Genomic DNA, 22405 nt, shown 5'->3' on the forward strand with positions numbered 1-22405 from the left:
TATAAATGGTTGTGCATTTTATTGTCAAAAGAAGGGGAAAATGAATAGATAGATAATTTTTTGTAAATTTAGTTTTGGAAAATTTAAATTTTATAAATCAAGTTTATATTAGGAAAATAATTTCTGATTATTCAATGTTATTAAAAATATAAATGTAAAATTAGAAGCATAAAACTATCTTAATTTTAGATTTATAATGCGTTGAGAGGGATCAAATTTTTCAACTTGTAAGTCTTTAGTAATATATAAAATTTGAGGAGATGATTGCACTTCAAGGGGGCTGATTTTGGATACATCTGAGTTAAGATGGATTTACACTAATTTTTATCTCATATATATATATATATATATATAGGTGAACTTGACTCGATGATAGAGTCAAAGTTGTTGGGTCTACAGTATGTGGTTTTCAGATACATCATTTTTATGACATATAGTATATTGTCTATAGTATTGCATGTAATGAAGTCTATAAATAGGTTTCAAAACTTCTGTTGTAAAATGTCTTTTGGTGAAGAGTGATAGATCTATTACAATAAGGTTTTCTGACTTAGAATTTCCAGGATCCTGTGTCATGATTTATATGTTATTGATATATGTTTTATAAAAATTGATTTATTATATTTATCTTTCTCAAGTGTTGATCCATAACATGTGGTATTAAAGCCATATATTTTTTATTTAGGATTTCCAAGATCGTGTGTCATGATTTACATATTGTTGATATATGTTTTATTAAAATTGATTTATTATATTTATCCTTCTCAAGTGTTGATTCATAACATGTGGTATTAGAGCCATAATTGTGAGCTCTTGCTTGAAACTATTATGAAGATGAAAATGGTCTAATGGTCTAATGTCAATGCTTAAGAAAGATGGAATGCTCTATGACATGATCATCACCGTAGAAGTTTTGAGAGCATGAGAGAGCGAGCCTCTCATAAGAAGTTTCAAGCATGCAAAAGGCAATTGTGAGAGTCAAAATTAGAGATTGAGGTTGAGATGCACTTGTATATAACCAATGATTTTGGTGGCACAGGAGAGCGTGAGTGTGAGAAGGCGAGAAGGCAAGAGGAACATTAAAAAAAATGTGAATTTTTTTTCATAAAGTCAAAGTTGTTTGGTCTATGGTAAATGGTTTTTATGGAAATGGTATTAATGACCGATGGTATGTTTCTCATAGTATTGCATCTAATGAAACCTATAAATAGGCTTGTAAGATGTTTTTTGGCCAACAACAATAGATCTATTACCATTTGTGAATGGTGATACTATTGTAAGACTTGAAGCATACGTCTAATGAAACCTATAAAGAGGCTTGTAAGATGTCTTTTGGCCAAGAGTAATAGATCTATTACCATTTGTAAATAGTTATACTATTGTAAGACTTGAAGCATACCTTTGGTAAAGTGATAGGGAGTTTTCTAAATTGGATCTGAATAATTTTCCCAAGTCAAAAGGGTGATTGTTAAGTAAACTTGACTCAGTTGTGGAGTCAAATGGTTAGGTTTAAAGTACATAGTTTTTGAGCACATGATTTTGTTGATCCATGGTATGGTTCCCATAATATTACATGTAATGAAGCCTATAAATAGGCTTGGGATCCTCCATTGTAAGATGCCTTTTGGCCAAATGTAATGGATGTATTAGGAGTTAGTTATTAATTAGTTCATCTCGTTTTTTTCTAACACACACCCCACATGTCAATTCAATGTTGAGCATGGAGGAAATTATAAGAGGGAGTAAATGATAAAGCTCCATCTTACACATACCATTAAATAAATAACTAAATAATACATCATTGAAATGTCTTAACCATAGGAGATCTCTCTTTCTCTCTTAATTATTTTGACATTAAAATAAATTTAATTTATTATTATATTTTAAATGTGATGTGTCAATTCCATGTTAAACACTACAAAATTACATATCACCCTCATATTCAAATGTAGAAAGCACTTATTTATGATTTTTTTTTCAATAACTTTATTATCCCCAGAGGTGCATTCTACAACCCTTTATGAAGGCTTATATGTGATTCTATCTGTGCTCAACATAGAGTTGACATGTGACCCTTTCAAAATAAAAATTAAATATACTTTAAATAAAAAAATAGAATAAAAAATCCATGGTAAAATATTTCACTTTCACTATTAACGCCACAAATAAAATATTTCTATGTTAAGTCTTTAAAGAGATAAAATAATAATAATAAAAAACTTATGTTTTTGTTTGATTCTTTGTTGTAATAGCCTTGCACTCCCACCAGGCTAGCTAACTAGATGGTACCCTATGCTAAGTCTTGGATCTAGGAGATTTGGTATCCAGGTTGTTTGACACCTTTTGTACCCCTCAACTCCAGGATGTCCATGCATCTAGATATATCTCGGAACCAGATAACATGTACACTTGCAATGGTGCACACATACACCTTGGTAGTGGTGCTAATGCCTAAATCTAGGAGATCCAATATTTGAGAAGTTCTACAAGTATCAAATTGCTTGCACATCCTGACCTCTGGATGCCTGGATTTCTTATGATCCCAAAACCTTACCACATCGAAACTTTGACATGGGCTTTCTACACTTGGTCAAATCTTAATCTAGGAACTTTTTGATGCTACATGTTGCATGCACTTGCAGGCACCTTCGAACCACCAGATACCTAGACGATGTTTTTCCTCTAGACTCCACAATATGGAAAATATTGAAATTCTTAACACTACGATGCCTTGAAAAACCATGGAAAAACTAGTCCCTGGCACAAGTCCCAAGACATACAAAGTTTCCATGTCAAGTCCACGTGCACCAATCACCACATGCCACATGTTATCCACATCACTTTCCATGCGCCATCCACATCATCTTGTATAACCAATCAAAGCATGCTAACATGTACCTACCATGTGTCACTCACCAACAGTCCATTTGGCCATTCAGAAATGTTTGATCCACCTGCCACTTATCACTCTCACATGTTTCCACATCAAGTTTGTGGCACTCATCATGCCACATCACTTCCATGTGTCATCACCTCATTGGGCCACATCATTAGCCTGCCACTTGGAACCTCAAAAAACAAACTAAGTCTTGCCAATTTCCACTCACCACTCATTATTTTTTGTGTACATCATTTGGTCCAGGTGATTTGATAAGTGCTTGGTAATTTTCTACCTAGCCTCTTACGACTAGGAATGTGACCGTGGGCCTTGCTGCCCCACCACCTATCGCTCACAACTTGATGCATGTTGTTTTTGTTTGCATGTCGAATGGACCAGGTGGTCCAATAAGCACATAGGCACTTTATTCGATCTCCCTGTGATTAGAGGATAGGACTATCAGCTTATAGATCCACCACTTACCGACCTTCATGCTTCCTCTTGATATTCTTTCAAATTTGGTGTAGTTCGATGGGGGCCCATGTTGGAACCATGACTAACTAGATGTTATGAAACTAGCTCATAAAACCGAAGAAAAGATAGATCAACGACTTAAAATTATCCTCTTTGAGGGGGAAAGCTCCTTTACTTTACATAAATGAACAATTCTTAGATGATACAAATGATAAGACCTCCTTGGTATATATAGGAGTCTAAGGGGTCACAATATAATCAGAGCCTACATAACAATACTAATGTAAGGGTGCAACAATAAAAATAGTGGGATTCTATGGGGCACAACAATAACAATATGGGGCTACACTAACAATAACAATAAGGGGAATACACTAGTATTATAACATGCCCCTCTCCTTGAAAAAATTGTTTTCCTCAACGCTTGAGTAGTTTTGGATGCTTCTGTATAAAATTATCCTCCTCCCATGTGGAATCTTCAGTGGGTAAGTTCTTCCACTTAATGAGATACTTTGATATTAATCGATTTCGTAGCTTCCAGGTTCTTGTTTTCGTGACTACTTAAGGCTCAAATATGATTTTTCCTTCTTCATCAATTTTTGGCAAAACTGTTTGAACTGGGAGCTTGTCACTGATAACCTTCTTTAAGCATGAAACATGGAAAACTGGGTGTACTCAGGAAGATCTAGGAAACTCCAATTTGTTTTCCATAGTATCAATGTTTTGCAACACCTTGTAAGGACCATAGTACTTGGGTGATAATTTAGTATCCTTCTTAGCTTGCTTGAGGGACATTTGTTTGTATGGTTGTAGCCGTAAAAATACCCAATCGCCTACATAAAAACTTATTTTATTGCGATGTTGATCTTCCTGTTGTTTCATTCAATTCTGCGCTAGAGTAAGGTTATCCTTTAAGATTTGGAGAGCTTGTTGTTGATTCTCGATGTGATATTCCATTGCTTGAACCTTAAAATTTAATTTTAAAGATGATGTGATAGATGGTGGGCGATATCGATAAAGTTCCACAAATGGGGTCATTTTTGCTGCAATATGGAAGGAATTGTTATACCACCATTCAACTATATATAACCACTTGACCCATTGTGTTTTTTAATCAAATACAAAGAAACGAAGATATACCTCCAAACATTTGTTCACTATCTCAGTTTGTCCTTTATATTGAGGTTGATAAGATGAGCTATGAGCTAGTTGAGTACCAAGTTTGTCCTTTAGATTGAGGATGATAAGATGAACTATGAGCTAGTTGAGTACCAAGACAATAAAATAATTCAGTCCAAAAATTTCTAGTGAAAATGGGATCTCTGTCACTTACAATAATATTTGGGTTTCCATGTAGCTTTTGAATTGTTTCCATAAATGCAGTAGCAATTGTATTGGCTTTAAAAGGATGAGATAATGCACAAAAGTGTGCATACTTGATAATTCTATCAACTATGACCATGATGACACTCTTTCCTTCATACTTGGGTGAACATGTCATAAAATCCATTGAGACCTCCCCCTAATGTTGACTTTGAATGGCTAAAGGTTGTAATAGACCCGGGGTTTTAATTGTCTCAACTTTATTTTGTTGGAAAACCAAACATCTTGCCAAAAACTTCTAAATATTATATTTAAGGCCATCCCAAAAAAATTCCTTCTTGACCCTATGGTAATTTTTTTAAAATCTTGAGTGCCCTCCTAAGGGGGAGGTGTGAAATTCCAAAAGAATCTTTTGCTTGAGTTGGGAATTCTTACAAAGATATAAGCGATCTTTGTACCATAATGAGTCATTTTTCTAGCTAAATGTATTAGATGTACTGGGATCTTGTTGTTGAGAATGCAACAAGATGATGGAGCTTAGTGGAAAGAAGTCGCCTTCACTAAGTGGGCCCATAGGCTATTTTTGGCGCAAAGTCTATTTTTAGACTATGTCTATTTTTAGACATATGGATCATGGTCTATGAGTTGCAGGATGCTATTTGTGGATGATTGGTCATGTCGGTAAAAATAGATGGACTTCTATTTTAGACATATGGGTGGTTTCTATTTTTAGACTGCCAGGCTAAAAATAGAACAGTCAAATATTATTGTCTCATAATAATATTTGGACTATAAATATTATCTTATCCTCTTGGAGCACTTCAGTTTGAGCTACAGATGTGGCACATGTAGCTGTCAGAAGGAAATACGCTTTCTTTGTGGGTCAGTTGAGCTATTGCATGCAGGACTTTAGTTAGAACTCATGTGCTTGAGTTTGGTGGAGTTGATGGAGTTGTGTTCAATTTTACTTGGTTGAACTAGTTGTATTTTAGTCTAACTAAAGAATACACTAGTGATGAGTTGTGTGAATTAAATATTAATTAATTCACTAATTATTAACTCATAAAGCAACTGAAGAATACATCAGTTAACTCAGTGCATGTACAGTTCAGTGGAGACAGGTGTTAGAGGTTGAGATTGCTATCAGTTGTGACTATAGATGTGACTATAGTTGTGCATGAGATTCGCACATGCATGGATGGAGATTGCCAATGATGGCTTGTGTAGTATACCAAGGGAATTCGTTTTTACAGAGTGAATGATTTCTCTTGCAGATTGCGCAGTGGAGGCAGGCAAAGCAGTGGAGGAGATTTGAGCTGTGATTGATCAAATCTGAGCTAGTTTTGTGTGTAACAGGTGGAGATAGTATTGAGTACTTGTGAGGAGTATTGTACTATGTATTGTTACATGTTCTCTATCATTATAATATATAGATAGTGTGGGGTTTTCAGTTGTATGCTTTCCCGGGTTACATATTGTGTTAATGTGTGCATGCGATTGATGTTTCATTGTCTTTGATGCTGCTAAATTGATGATCAACGTAGAGGAGGTTATGTATTGTGCATGTATTTTGCAATAGTATATAATTGGGATAATATCTGTGAATAAGTACTTAATTATTCAAAATTTCTACATGGTATCAGAGGTGTTGATCATCAGATCTACTATTCAGAAAGTGTTTACATTTTATTTCTTCAGGCAGAGTCTGTAATCAGGCCAGGTAGCCTCTAGATTCATCCTTCCTTTAGAAGGTGAGATATCCGGTAAAAGGCCATACAGTCATTCTCTATACAAGAAATAATGTGTTCTCATGAATTCCAGATTAGAGGCGGTTTAGTTTGGAGCTGGTGGAATTCGAATTTGTAGCAGTGTTTTCTTGGTATCAACGTGGCAATTTCTTTCAACAGATTGCGATTGGAGTATGCTCTTGAGGGTAGCTCGAACTATATTGCATGGAAGGACAGGATGGAGGTGGTGTTATATGATAATGGGTTGAAGGATTTCATAGAGGCTAAGGTCCCAAAGCCTACTGGTACTGCGCAAGTTGATGCTTGGCAAAAGAAGACAACAAAGTGTCGAAGGATTCTGTTGGAGGGTGTGAAGGATCACATTGTGTCCAGCCTGCATGGAAGGGCTTCTCCATACTTGATGTGGAAAGCGTTGACAGATCTATTCCAAAGTAAGAGCGATCAGAGGAAGCTGGTGCTCAAGGATAAACTCAGAAACATTAAATGCGAGAAGGGAGACAGTATTCCCAAGTATCTCACGAAGTTCACTCAGTGCAGGGATGAGCTGGGAAATGTGGGGGTGACTGTCGATGATGAGGACTTGGTGAGCTTGGCTCTCCTTGGTCTTCCGAAGGGTTGGCATTCCTATCAGGACTTTGTCAATGGTCAGGAGAAATTGCCAGGATGGGAGAGACTTTGGTCAGATCTTGTGCAGGAGGAGATCAGGCGGAATTCCAGGGATGGATCTTCATCAAAGGGACCTGATGAAGAAAATTGCGCTTTGGTTGCTAAAGCAAAGAAAGGGAAGAACAAGAAAGCTTCTCATTCCGGTGCGAAAGGCAAGAAGCAGGACATGTCCAAGGTGAAGTGCTTTCACTGTCACCAGCATGGACACTATGCCAATCATTGTCCACAGAAGAAGAAGAACAAGCAAGCTACTGGATCTGCAACAGGAGAGGCTCTAGCCTCGCAGTTTGAGCTTGATTTTTCATTGATCGTGTTAGCCTCCTGTTGCAACAGGTGTTCATCTTTCATGATTGATAGTTTTACATGCCAAATATGTCATACTTTGCATGCTGCAATGCTCCATATTTCCAGAAAGAGGTCAAAAAAGAGACCATGAAATTGTGCTAGTCTAAATGCCACTACTGTATTCCAAATTTTGATGAGTTAACCATTTTTGAAGAATTTTCTGTTAAGGGAACTCCAAACAGCCTAATCTTGGTTTCCCTAGGTTTCAATTTCTTATTTTAGAATATAGAGAATGAATATCTGTCCAAACAACTTAATCTTGGCAGATTTGTAGATAGGTAGAGAAACAAAGGAGCCCAACTGCTTAATCTGGGCCCTTGGAAGAAATAAGTGTAGATTTAGATAGGAAGGCAGTCAAAAGAAAAATGGTAAAGCAGGGTCTGCAAGTCTAAGTGCACCCAAACCAAAAAGAAGAAAAAATGCTAGGTAAGTAGGCTGGGTAGGTAGTTTTGAGGTTGCAGAATGTGGATCTATGATCAATTTTGTGTTTCAAAGTGATATTGTAGTTCAGATCACAGGTACAAGGCAGTTTTCATTTGGAGGAGCTCAAGCGAGGCATGGCTAACTCCCCTTTCCCTCTCATTCCCGAAATCACTCACTAATTTCCTAAAGAGGTCAAGATCTGCTTGATTCCTCTTAGTTTCATTATTTTCCATATCATTTGCCTTGGTGAAGATCTGATCTGCTTCACTCAAGGATTTCCATTCTTCCTCTATGAGTCACTTTTCCCCCCTTGATAGCCTAAGATCCACATACTTAACGCTTTCTTTTCATTTCCATATCAACTACTAACTCTATTATTTAGCTCCCTAAATCATTTTCATATCCCCTGCTATGCAAAAATATATAAAATCCCAAAAATATTAAATAATCCTCCCCTTGGAACTATAGCCATATTCTTCTAAGTCCGGGAGGCAGTAGTCCATCTGGGGCTCTTGCTAACCCATCCATGTCCTAACTGGAGTTAGTCTAACACCTGATCATGCTAACAACCATTCCCCCTTAACCCCAACCCTACAGCACCCACATTCCACCCTTATCCTAAATTTTTACATGTAAATATCTACCCCGCACGCTTATAACCCAATAAACCCACTTTTATAATGTTTAAACCCCCCCGCCATTTAATAAATTATTCAAATGCGCCACGGGCCCCGTCCATTATCCCTCCGCCGCCTCATCTGTGCCGCCGACCGTCAGATCTGGCGCGCCGCAGATCAACGGTGGGCGGGTCTTGTCATCTCTGAAGCCGCCGAGGGTTAACGCCCAGGAGATCGACGGTTTTCCCAACGTACTCCCGCCACGCGTCACCATCTCGGATGTGGCGGAGTCCCCTCCTCCAATACCACCTATGCGGAAAGGTGGTGCGCCATGAAACCAGATACCGCCTCCGCCAAGTGACGTCGTCCTGCCATGTCACCTCTTCCGCCATACCGCCACGTCACCTCCTCAGCCGTATCGCCACGTCACCCAGTCGTACTGCTGACGTCACCCTGCCACGTCACCGCCGTACTGGGACCCGCCTACTGACGTCATGCTGATGTCATCGTCAAAAAGTGTGAAAGGCGCAAATCGCAGCCTAGGAAGTCCGGAATCAGAATCTGAGGTAGTTTTTCATGCGCGATTAGCGCCTAGCGCTAATCGCACATGGCTATGGGAAATAGGCCAAAATGGAAAGCCCCTTCGTGACTCGGCCTCCAGCAAGCCCGAAAGGCGCAAAATGACCAAAATTTCTTCACGAAGCATACAAAAAGGGGTAAACGCAATTTTTAAAGCAACAGAGGGCCAAACATCTACCATGAAAGGTCGATGAGACAGTCTAAAGCACTTAGAGACGTTAAAGAGGCCAGGTTCAACGCAAAAGTGTACCAGAGGAAGCGACAAAGAGTATCAGTCGAATGTTTTTAATGAAAACTTTTATTCCCGATGCAGGTGAACATTAAATGACCTCCAACAAAGTCAAAGAAAACGGTGGAGCTCTAATCACGGCTCTCCCATCACAGTTAATGCACCTCAGAACCACTCAAGAGCATGGATCAAAACCCAAAGCACTGTTATGGCTAAGTGATCAGCACAGAGCCATAAAGGCAATACATTAATTCCTTTTTGTTACAGCTGCACCCAGTGCAGCTCGAGGATATTTTCCCGCATTTATTTCAGACATGTGTTAGGTTTACGACATTTATTATAGCAGATCTGTCTGAGATCTGATTAGTGTAGATATTTTGCTTATATAAACAACCCTAATTCACTGTTTAAAGGGTTGGTTGGTTGGTTGATAATCCTCAGGAGAGACTCGCATTGTATATGTGATATGTTTTTCTTAATCAAAGATTGCTGAAAGCTTGGAGAATGGCCTGTTTGATGTGTTGTTAATGGTTTCTGAAGAACGAATTTGGAATTCTTGTGCTGCAATATGAATCAATAAGTGTCCCTCACCTCTGTTATTTCAATTTCATATATGCTCAAGTTACAAAACGAAGGATTGGTTTAGAATTTGGTTAGCTGCACTCTATGCTCAGTTTCTGTGGCTTCTTAATGCTTTTCCTCTTGATTTAAGCATAAATATGAATTCTTTTATGGCTCATGTTTGATCTATTTCACATACGAATGACTGTTATCTAGGAATTCTTAGCTGCTCCTAGATAGGGCTCATTTATCTTCCCCTTGCTAACCTGAATGAGAGATTCTTAATTGCCTCTCATTCCTTAGCCTTTCAATCCATCTCTTTACCTTGAACGATTGTTTCATATGCAGTTGTCTTGCTCCATTTTCCTCTCTTGTGACCAAGAAAGCACACCAGCAGTCTTACTCCATGACTCCACGCCCAATGGTTTGAAACTTACCACACTGTGCTTTGCCTCTCTACTTGAAAGCATCCTCCTTCCCACCAAAACACAAAGAAAACCCCTTGAACCCAATAACTAGCCTAAAATCATCACCAACAAAGCTAAATTAGAAAGAAAGAGCCCTCTCTGATTGCAGGTGGGCTAGAACCTGCAGTCCAAAGATTGGTTTGTGGTTACCTCGGCCGTATCCTTTCAGGAGCTTAAGGACAACCTGAGTGATAACATAATGGCGACTCCACTGGGGACCTCCTCAGATAATTTCACGAATCAAGTTGGAAAGCTCGATTAGGGAACTCGAACTAATTTTTCCGACTGCTGTCTATTTCTTAAAACTACAGATGAAGTCTGAATGTCAGCCAGGAAGCCTTTGAAACTATTCTTGCTTTGCATTTACAGGATTAAATAAAAGCTGCTTCAGTCAATCTTCATTCTAGCTTTAAGCTCTAAACAGCTCTCCCAAAAATTTGATCAGTTCCTTGCTAATTCTAAAAAACATTCACAGAAAATACCAAAACAAATTCAGAATCTGGCTCCCAAAAATAATTCTCGTTATACAAGGACAAATCCAGACCCAAATCCCCCAGCTGCTTTTGAAAATCTGAACTTAATCCCAAAGATCCTTAGGAAGCAAAAACAAAGAGAAGATTTTGCTGATAATAGTCCTGAAGCAGTTCACCCAAGCAGTGTTCCAACCCCTGTCAAAGTTTTATTTCATTCAACCCCTGTTTCCCCTTGTTCATCATCCACATCTCAAAGCACTCCTTCCACACCTCCATTCACTGCACATACTACCACTACCACCACTGTTGTTACAACTGTTCCCGCTGTCCCTGTTGTCCCAGTTGTTCCACTTATCCCTGTAAACATGGCCAATAGATATGCACCCCTGCAATTACCTGCAAACCCTGGGGCTATGCCTCAGGATTATCAAACTAAAATCACATATTTTGATGGAACTGGTACTTGCACAACCCTTTAGCATACAAAGAAAATGCAAGACTATTTTGAGAACTACGAGATAGATGATGATAGTGTGAATGAAAATTTTTGTCCAAAGTCTGACAGGTGATGTCAGGACTTGGTTCAGAGCACTTGCTGCAAATTCCATAACCAATCCGGATGAGCTTTATGAATTCTTTATCAACAGATGGGAGAAAAAGAAAGACCCCTTGCACATACTAGCTGAATACGATACAATAAAAAGAGGCCCTCAAGAGTCCTTCTTGGATTATTGTGCAAGATTCAATAATGTTTATAATGCAATACCACAGAACTTAAGATCTCCACCTGACCTTTCCTTGTATAAATTCCCTGATGGATTCGACCCGGATATGGCCTACCAGTTAAAAGAAAGAGCCCCTCCAACCCTAGCAGACATGCAAATTGTTGCTGTTAGCGTAGAGGCCAACCTAATTGCCAAAAGAAACAGAGCTAGAATGGAGAGAAGAACCACCTTCAAAGAAGAACCCTCAACCTTAGATCAGAAACTTGATGCTATTATCAATGGCATGCAAAGGCTGGGAGACAGAGTAGAAAGTGTTGAGAGGAAATCATCATGGGAAGGACAATAGTCCAATACCATAAGGAACCCAAATTTTAGGAAAACGCAGAACACAAGTGCTGGCAGGTCTAGCCCAGACCATGACGTAAGGCCCCCTTTTCATGAAAATTATGCGGAAGCCTATACATCTAGTGAACCCCCAGAGGACACTCACATGAACTTGGTGGATTCAAGGGTTGAGCAACAAATTTTCCTAACTCAACAATACCAAGATGAGCATGAATTTAATCAATTTAAGACTAAGTTTGGTGAGTCTTTTGATTTTAAACAAGGCTATGATACTACTGTGTATGAGGTCCATAAACAATATAAGCTGAGAACTAGGACCATTGACATTTCTGAACCTAGCAAACCAAAGGATGGCAAACAACCCAACAAGATTAAAGGCAAGGCTGTCATAACAGAAGCGGCATATATACCTGTCCCAAACCCACATCAAGTGACTGTAGAGGACATAACAGAAATGCGGCCTTCTAATGATCAGCCTTTGCCACCCTTTTCCTCAAAAGAGAATTCGAACAACGTTCCAAAAAGCCCTCCTAAAACAGAAAAACCGCAATCAATTATTTCCCATAACTCTGATAAAGAAGACCAAATTGCTGATACTCCAATGGAAAAAGGGAAGCTTGCCTCTCAAAATACTAAGACCCAATCTGAAAAATCATTTGACTTAGAGGCAGAAATAGGTAAACTGAAGATATCCATCCCCTTATCTGAACTTGCCAAACATGATGTGTATAGGCAACAAATTCAAAGGTCACTTCAAATGCCGGAGGTCAAGGATGATGTCAATGTTCTTGATGATCAGCCTGAGCTGCTGTTCGGTCCAGAAGTTAATGGAAAATCAACATATGGATCTGTCTTACCCTTTTATGTCAGTTTACATATACATGACAAAGGCTTACACAATGCCATGTTTGACTCAGGTGCCTCACACAACCTTATGTCCAAAGCTGTAATGGAAAAGCTAAACCTTGATGTTACAAGACCCTACAAAGATCTATTCTCCTTTGACTCAAGTCAAGTCAAGTGTTTAGGCCTCATCAAAGACCTGTGTGTCTCCCTAGTCCAATTTCCTAACAAGACAATCCTCATGGATGTGGTGGTTGCTGACATTCCACCAAAGTATGGCATGTTATTGTCAAGATATTGGGGAGCAAAACTCCAAGGATCCCTCCAATTAGATCTCTCTTACGCCACTATATCTGCCTTTGGGCAAGCAAAGAGATTGTATAGAGAAACATTGATGAAATATGTGGTAACTAGTGAGAGCAAGCCTGAAAATTTTCCCATTTACTCAATCCATTCAGACATGGATTCTTTTATTTTATTTAATGATGAAACAAGTCCTCCCATTGATGACAAGCTATTGGCTTTAGAACTGAACACCCACGTCAATGAAGAATCAGTTGCCCATACTGATGAAACTGTCAACACAATAAAGGCAACCAGCTTACAGGAAGAACCTCCCCAAACAGAAAATTCAAATCTGTCCACTGCAAGAATGACTGAAACTCTTGATACTAACCACAAGCAAGAAATCACATGGTATTTAGAGTTTGATGGCTCTGTCAACAAGTTAGGAGTAGGGGCAGGTGTCTGGATTCACAATACACATAACAATCATGCAGAAGGCCATGCCTACAGACTGAACTTTAAATGCACCAACAACATGGCAGAGTATGAGGCTCTCCTTTTAGGCCTTAAACTGCTCAAAGCTCTAGGAGCTGCAAAGGTGTCCATCCTGGGTGATTCCGATTTAATCATACAACAAATGAAAGGTAACTTTGTTACCAATAATAATAGAATGAGGGCCTATAGGACTGCTGCCACTAATATACTCAATGCATTCAATGAATCCAAGCTTGCCAAGATTTCAAGAGAGCATAACATTCATGCACACAACCTAGCCACTTTTGCTAGTACATGCAAGCTTCCCTTTGAGCCAAATCACCATTTTACTGCTGAGATAAAACATAGGCCCGCTATCCCAAATAATGTTAAAGATTGGCAAGTGTTCGAAAATGATGCCCAGATTAACAACTTCCTCACTCTTGAGCATGAGTTTTCAAATATTAACATTGACATGGATGCCATGACAAATGAGCAACAACAAAAAAATGAAAATTAGCAGGCTGTAACTGCTGTAACAGCCAAACAAATGTTAAACCCAACTGTCTTTGATAATACAAACATAGAAAAGCTGAAACAGATGCATTGGGAAGAAATAGCCGAAACAGAGGTCGAGATCATTGATCTAAAGGATAACTTTCTCCCTGCTGGCCTCACTCCGTTAGAAGATATGTTTGATGCAAATGATGTTCCCAAGAAGCCAAAAATGTAGCCCTTAAACACTGCTATATAAGAACATAACATCGGGACAGCAGAGAAGCCCAAAATGATCAAATTATCCAAAAATTTGCCACCGGATCAGAAGCCCAAATATGTTGATTTGTTCAAAGAATTCCAAGATGTATTTGCTTGGAGTTATGAGGACTTGAAGTCCCATGACACCTCAGTGATCCAACACACCATTCCTTTAAAACCAAACCAAAAGCCCTTCAAATAGAAACTGAGAAGAATCAATCCAATGCTTCTCCCTTTGATTGAAAAGGAAGTGAAAAGAATGTTTGAAGCAGGTATCATAGCACCCATCAGATTTTCAGAATGGGTATCCAATCTTGTTCCTACAAGAAAGAAGACAGGTGAGATTAGGTTGTGTGTAGACCTAAGAAATTAAATCAAGTCTCCCTAAAAGACCACTACACCTTGCCAAAAATGGACCACATCCTACAAAGAGTAGTGGGGTCATCTAGAATCTCTTTGCTAGATGGCTTTTCAGGTTTTAATCAAATACTGGTTCACTCGGATGACCACGACAAGACAACCTTTACCACACCATGGGGAACATTTAAGTATGTGAAGATTCCTTTCAGACTTAAAAACGCTGGTGCTACCTTTCAAAGGGAAATTGATATTGCATTCGCCAAGGAAATACATGATTTCTTAGTTGTCTACCTTGATGACTTAACCCCTTTCTCTAAATCTGATCAAGAGCACCTAAAACGTTTGAGGCAAATATTCATGACATGTAGGAAATATGGCATTTCCTTGAACCCCAAGAAGTCTCTCTTCGACCTTGAAGAAGGCAAACCTCTTGGCCATATCATATTAAAGGATGGGATTAGAATTGACCCTGAAAGAATCCAAGCCATCCTCCAAGTCCCATATCCAAGAAACATAAAAGAGTTGCAAGCATTCCTTGGAAAAATCAACTTCTTGAGGAGATTTATTCCAAATCTAGCCGAGCTAATAAGACTGTTAAGTAACATGTTAAAAAAGGATGCTAAGGTAAAATGGTCTCTTGAGACCAAGCAAGCCTTTGAGAGTATCAAAACTGCCTTAACCCAAGCCCCTGTCCTCACCAGTTCACAATTTGACAAAGATTTCATCATATTCTCATTTGCATTGGAGTAGTCCATAGCCACTGTCCTTTTGCAAAAGGATGACCATGGAGATGAAAAGCCAATTGCATTTTTTAGCCAAGCCTTAAGAGATGCCCCTCTAAAGTACCCAATCATGAAGAAGCAGGCATATGCCCTCGTCAAAGCAATCAAAGATTTCCGAGTCTACATTTTATATTCACATGTGATTGCTTATGTACCAAACGCTATTGTAAAAGACATATTAACCCAAGAGGGATTAGAGGGAAAAAGAGGCAAGTGGATTGCTGACATCCTTGAGTATGACATAGAAATAAAACCAACCAAACTGATAAAGGGACAAGGTTTAGCCAAACTGATGTCCTAAATGAACTTTCAAGCCTTAGAAATTAACCAATTGGACAATGAACAGGAGTTGGCGACTCCACAGATCAGTGAAACCTTTTTGCAATCCCCATGGTATGCTGATATATGCTTTGTATTGTTAAACCTGTTTGCTCCCCCAGGATTGTCCAGAACTAAGAAAATATTTTTAAGAATGAAGGCTTCAAAGTTTTGTGTCATAGATGGTGCTTTATTTTGGAAAAATCATGAAGGTATATTGCTTAATTGTTTAACCATGAATGAAACTAACAATGTCATGAAAGAATTCCATGCAGGTGACTATGGAGGACATCTATATTGGAAGTCCACTGCTGATAAAATTTTAAGGGTTGGTTTCTATTGGCCGTCTCTTTTTGCAGATGTAAAGAAATTTTCCATTTCATCTCATAAATGCCAAATCTTTGAGGGCAAAAGAAAGCTGTTGCCCCTGCCCCTTAAACCCATCTCAACTGAAAAGCCTTTTCAACAATGGGGTCTTGAATTCATTTGGGAAATCCATCCCTCTTCCTCAAGCCAACACAAGTGGATTCTAACAGCCACCGACTATTTCACTAAGTGGGTTGAAGCCATCCCATGCAGACAGGCCAATGACTCCATCATTATCCAGTTCCTTGAGTGCAATATCCTTTCTAGATTTGGCTGCCCTGAGAAGATCATTACCGACAACACCGCTGCTTTCAAATCCAAAAGGATGATCAATTTTTTCCATAAATTTCACATTACCTTGGGCCACTCTACAGCCTATTACCCTCAAGGTAATGGCTTGGCCGAATCCTCAAATAAAAGTCTCATTAATATTATCAAGAAGATCTTAGAAGAAAACAAGAAGAACTGGCATAGAAAGCTCACAAATGCCCTATGGGCAGACAGACTTTCAACAAAGAAATCCATTGGGATGAGCCCTTATGAGCTAGTATATGGCATGGAGGCCAGATTTCCTTCATCTTTGGGCATCCCTACTATCAAACTGTTACAGGAGATCTAGGCTGAACCAAATGATATTCAACGAAGAATCAATCAGACCATTCATCTTCAGCAAACCAGAGAGCAAGTTTATGACAAAGCTCAGATTTTGCAAGAGAAGCTCAAAATGATGTTTGATAAAAGAGCTAAGGCGGAAGATTTCTGTGTTGGCAACAAAGTTCTAAGGTGGGATTCACGACGAGAAGACAAGGGAAAACATGCAAAATTTGATTTTTTATGGAAAGGGCCATTTGTTATTTCTGTTGTTCAGGGAAATAACACATATTTTCTCAAATCTGTAGAGGGCAGCACTGCTGAAGAAGGCCCTGTTAATGGCCGAATGTTGAAACATTACCATGATCCCTTTTAAGGGATACAATGTAGCTTTGTATATATCTCTTTGTACATTGATATTTGTATATATCAGCACTTTGTTTTATTTTTGTATAAGCAGTCTGAGTGTTAGAGGAGCAGCAGCAAAGTTTGCGAAGACACAGTTAATGCAAGTATTCCATTTTTTAAGGCTCTATCTCTGCATTAATCTCAGCGAAACAGCAAGAGTAACGCTGTCATATCATAGCAATTCATGGCAATGCTCAAGCAACATTATATATAATATCAAGCACGCAGAAGAAAGCAGGCAATGCTTCACTTTTCATAACAATTCAGTTGAGGAGAGGGCTGTTCATATTTCGAAGTTTCACACTCTTAACAGCCAACATAAAGAAGTTTTCTAATCTACAACAACAATAGAAGATCAAGGCAGTCTGACCTGCTGTTCTTGGCTTTTCACAAGGAAAAGCCATCCCCAAGTGGAGCCACTGTTAGCCTCCTGTTGCAACAGGTGTTCATCTTTCATGATTGACAGTTTTACATGCCAAATATGTCATACTTTGCATGCTGCAATGCTCCATATTTCCAGAAAGAGGTCAAAAAAGAGACCATGAAAGTGTGCTAGTCTAAATGCCACTACTGTATTCCAAATTTTGATGAGTTAAGCATTTTTGAAGAATTTTTTGTTAAGGGAACTCCAAATAGCCTAATCTTGGTTTCCCTAGGTTTCAATTTCTTGTTTTAGAATATAGAGAATGAATATCTGTCCAAACAACTTAATCTTGGTAGATTTGTAGATAGGTAGAGAAACAAAGGAGCCCAACTGCTTAATCTGGGCCCTTGGAAGAAATAAGTGTAGATTTAGATAGGAAGGCAGTCAAAAGAAAAATGGTAAAGCAGGGTCTGCAAGTCTAAGTGCACCCAAACCAAAAAGAAGAAAAAATGCTAGGTAAGTAGGCTGGGTAGGTTGTTTTGAGGTTGCAAAATGTGGATCTATGATCAATTTTGTATTTCAAAGTGATATTGTAGTTCAGATCACAGGTACAAGGAAGTTTTCATTTGGAGGAGCTCAAGCGAGGCATGGCTAACTCCCCTTTCCCTCTCATTCCCCAAATCACTCACTAATTTCCTAAAGAGGTCAAGATCTGCTTGATTCCTCTTAGTTTCATTATTTTCCATATCATTTGCCTTCGTGAAGATCTAATCTGCTTCACTCAAGGATTTCCATTCTTCCTCTATGAGTCACTTTTCCCCCCTTGATAGCCTAAGATCCACATACTTAGCGTTTTCTTGTCATTTCCATATTAACTACTAACTCTATTATTTAGCTCCCTAAATCATTTTCTTATCCCCTACTATGCAAAAATATATAAAATCCCAAAAATATTAAATAATCCTCCCCTTGGCACTATAGCCATATTCTTCTAAGTTTGGGAGGCAGTAGTCCATCTGGGGCTCCTGCTAACCCATCCATGTCCTAATTGGAGTTAGTCTGACACCTAGTCATGCTAACAACCATTCCCCCTTAATGCCAACCCTACATCACCCATATTCCACCCTTATCCTAAAGTTTTACATGTAAATATCTACCCCGCCCACTTATAACCCTGTAAACCCACTTTTCTAATGTTTAAACCCCTCCCGCCATTTAATAAATTATTCAAGTGCGCCGCAGGCCCCGTCTATTATCCCTCCGTCGCCTTATCTGTGCCGCCGACCGTCAGATCTGGCGCACCGCAGATCAATGGTGGGCGGGTCTTGCCATCTCCGAAGCCACCGAGGGTTAACACCCGGGAGATCGGCGATTTTTCTGTCGTACTCCCGCCACGCGTCACCCTCTCGGCTGTGGTGGAGCCCCGTCCTCCAATACCACCTATGCGGAAAGGTGGTGTGCCATGAAACCGGATACCGCCTCCGCCAAGTGACGTCGTCCTGCCACGTCACCTCCTCTGCTGTACCGCCACGTCACCTCCTCCACCGTACTGCCACGTCACACGGTCGTACTGTTGACGTCACCCCGCTGACGTCACCCTGCCACGTCACTGTCGTACTGGGACCCGCCTACTGACATCATGCTAACATCATGCTGACATCATCGTCAAAAAGTGCGAAAGGCGCAAATCGCAGCCTAGGGAGCCCGAAATTAGAATCTGAGGCAGTTTTTCATGCACGATTAGCGCCTAGCTCTAATCGTGCATGGCTACGGGAAATAGGCCAAAATGGAAAGCCCCTTCGTGACTCGGCCTCCAGCAAGCCCGAAAGGCGCAAAATGACCAGAATTTCTTCGCGAAGCATACAGAAAGGGGTAAATGCAGTTTTTAAAGCAACAGAGGGCCGAACATCTGCCATGAAAGGTCGATGAGACAGTCTAGAGCACTCAGAGACGTTAAAGAGGCCAGGTTCAGCGTAAAAGTGTACCAGAGGAAGCGGTAAAGAGTATCAGTTGAATGTTTTTAGTGAAAACTTTTATTCCCGATGCAGGTGAACATTAAATGACCTCCAACGAAGTCAAAGAAAATGGTGGAGCTCTAATCAAGGCTCTCCCATCAAAGTTAATGAACCTCAGAACCACTCAAGAGCAAGGATCAAAACCCAAAGCATTGTTATGGCTAAGTGATCAGCACATAGCCATAAAGGCAATACATTAATTCCTTTTTGTTACAGCTGCACCCAGCACAACTCGAGGATATTTTCCCGTATTTATTTCAGACATGTGTTAGGTTTAGGACATTTATTACAGCAGATCTGTCTGAGATCTGATTAGTGTAGATATTTTGCTTATATAAACAACCCTAGTATACTGTTTAAAGGGTTGGTTGGTTGGTTGATAATCCTCAGGAGAGACTCGCACTGTATATCTGATATCTTTTTCTTAATCAAAGATTGCTGAAAGCTTGGAGAATGGACTGTTTGATGTGTTGTTAATGATTTCTGAAGGATGAATTTGGAATTCTTGTGCTTCAATATGAATCAATAAGTGTCCCTCACCTCTGTTATTTCAATTTCATATATACTAAAGTAACAGAACGAAGGATTGGTTTAGAATTTGCTTAGTTGCACTCTATGCTCAGTTTCTGTGGCTTCTTAATGTTTTTCCTCTTGATTTAGGCATAAATATGAATTCTTTTATGGCTCATGTTTGATCTATTTCACATACGAATGATTGTTATTTAGGAATTCTTAGCTGCTCCTAGATAGGGCTCATTTATCTTCCCCTTGCTAACTTGAATGAGAGATTCTTAATTGCCTCTCATTCCTTAGCCTTTCAATCCATCTCTTTACCTTGAATGATTGTTTCATATGCAGCTGTCTTGCTCCATTTTCCTCTCTTGTGACCAAGAAAACGCACCAGCGGTCTTACTCCATGACTCCACGCCCAATGGTTTGAAACTTACAACACTATGCTTTGCCTCTTTACTTGAAAGCATCCTCCTTCCCACCAAAACACAGAACCCCTTGAACCCAATAACTAGCCTAAAATCGTCATCAACAAAGCTAAATCAGAAAGAGAGAGCCCTCTCTGATTGTAGGTGGGCTAGAACCTGCAGTCCAAAGATTGGTTTGTGGTTACCTCGGCTGTATCCTTTCAGGAGCTCAAGGACAACCTGAGTGATAACAGATCGCATGATTAGTTTCAAGTGTGATGGGATCGGTATGGTTCTTGGACAGTGGTGTGTCTTTTTAGATTACAGGAGATCGAGATTTGTTTTCTGATCTAGAGGAGAAAGACCTTGGAGTGCACATCGGGATGGGCGATGATGGTAGATACAATGCGACCGGTATCGGTACCATTTCCTTTGAGAGGGAGTTTGGTAAAACCTTCGCATTGAAGGAAGTGATGCATGTTCCAGGATTGAAGAAGAATCTTATCTCTGTGGCGATGTTAGAAGACAAGGGATATGATGTTGTTTTCAGCGAGGGAAAGGCTTTGCTGCGTAGTAAGACAACTGGAGAAACCCGAAAGATAGGGGTTCTAGTGAGGAACCTTTATGAGTTGCATGTAGATGGATATTGAGCAATGGCATGCAAGGCATAAGGATTGGTGAGCCGGGATGATGGTGAGCTGTGGCACAGGAGATTGGGTCATCTTCACCGTGGAGCCTTGAAGATACTGTAGTAGGTCACCACTGGGCTTCCTAAGGGCACACTTGCGCAGTAAAATCAGTGCAAGGGCTGTACTTTGAGAAAGTTTGTGAAAGCCACCTTTCACGAGAAGGATAGTCGCGCCATGACGATCCTTGAGAGAATTCACACAGACGTGTGTGGACCTTTCTCAGTAGCTTCGATAGCAAAACACAGGTATTATGTGATCTTTGTTGATGATTTCTCTCGTAAGTGCTGGATCTTCTTCATGCAGAAGAAGAGCGAGACATATTCAAAGTTCTATGAGTTCAAAGCACTGGCTGGGAAGGAGTCAAGGAAGAAGGTGAAGGATCTTAGGAGCGATAATGGTGGTGAATAAATCTCTGGCGAGTTCAAGGACTTTTGCAGTGCAGAAGGGATTCAAAGAGAGCTCATAGATCCCCATAACCCACAGCAGAACGAGGTTGCTGAGCGGAAGAATAGAACGATCGTGGGTGCTACACGGGAAATGTTGCATGATCAGGGCCTATCCCTTCAATTGTGGGCGGAAGCATGCAGTACAGAAGTATATGTGCAGAACTGTTGTCCTCACAGGATACTTGGCATGAGTACACTCGAGGAGGCTTATTCTGGTAAGAAACCTGATCTTTCTCATTTGAGGATTTTTGGTGCTAACATTTACATGCATGTGACGAAGGATGCTAGGAAGAAGTTGGAGTCGACTGCAAAGGTTGGGATATTTGTGGGGTACACTGATACGCCCCACAACTATCTTGTGTATTTGCCAGATAGTGGCAAGACTGTTGTGCGACAGGATATAAAATTTCAGGACGAGAAAGCCATGAAGTGTTCGCTTGAGAGGGAGCCACACTTGCATGCAGATGAGGAGCTATTAGTTCCTAAAGATGAGCTTCAGGATGTGGATCAGCCACAGGACAAAGTTCATGGAGTGGAAGAGACCACTCATGCAGCGCCAACCATCAGAGGGCGAAAGCGCTTGACAGAAGCTGAGTGACTGGCTCAAGATGCAAAGAAGGTTGTAGGACCACCTACAACTCAACGTAGGCAGAGACATTCACCTGATCGGTACAATAGATACATGGCTCTTGTGAGAAAATGTGTTGTGATTGAGCCATCCTCTTTCAAGGAAGCTATGGAGGATCCCGCATGGGTAGACGCCATGGTGGAAGAGTATGATTCGATTGTCAGAAACAGTGCATGGGAGATTGTCACAAGACCGGAAGGGAAATCAGTGGTGGGTTCGAGATGGATCTATAAAGTTAAGAAGGCAGCTGACGGGAGTGTGGAAAAGTACAAGGCAAGATTTATTGCCCGAGGCTTTTCATAGATAGAGG

This window comes from Pinus tabuliformis, chromosome 7 (genome assembly GCF_031772625.1).
Source record: "Pinus tabuliformis cultivar Carrire ecotype Pingquan chromosome 7, CPIR1, whole genome shotgun sequence".
Taxonomy (NCBI): domain Eukaryota; kingdom Viridiplantae; phylum Streptophyta; class Pinopsida; order Pinales; family Pinaceae; genus Pinus; species Pinus tabuliformis.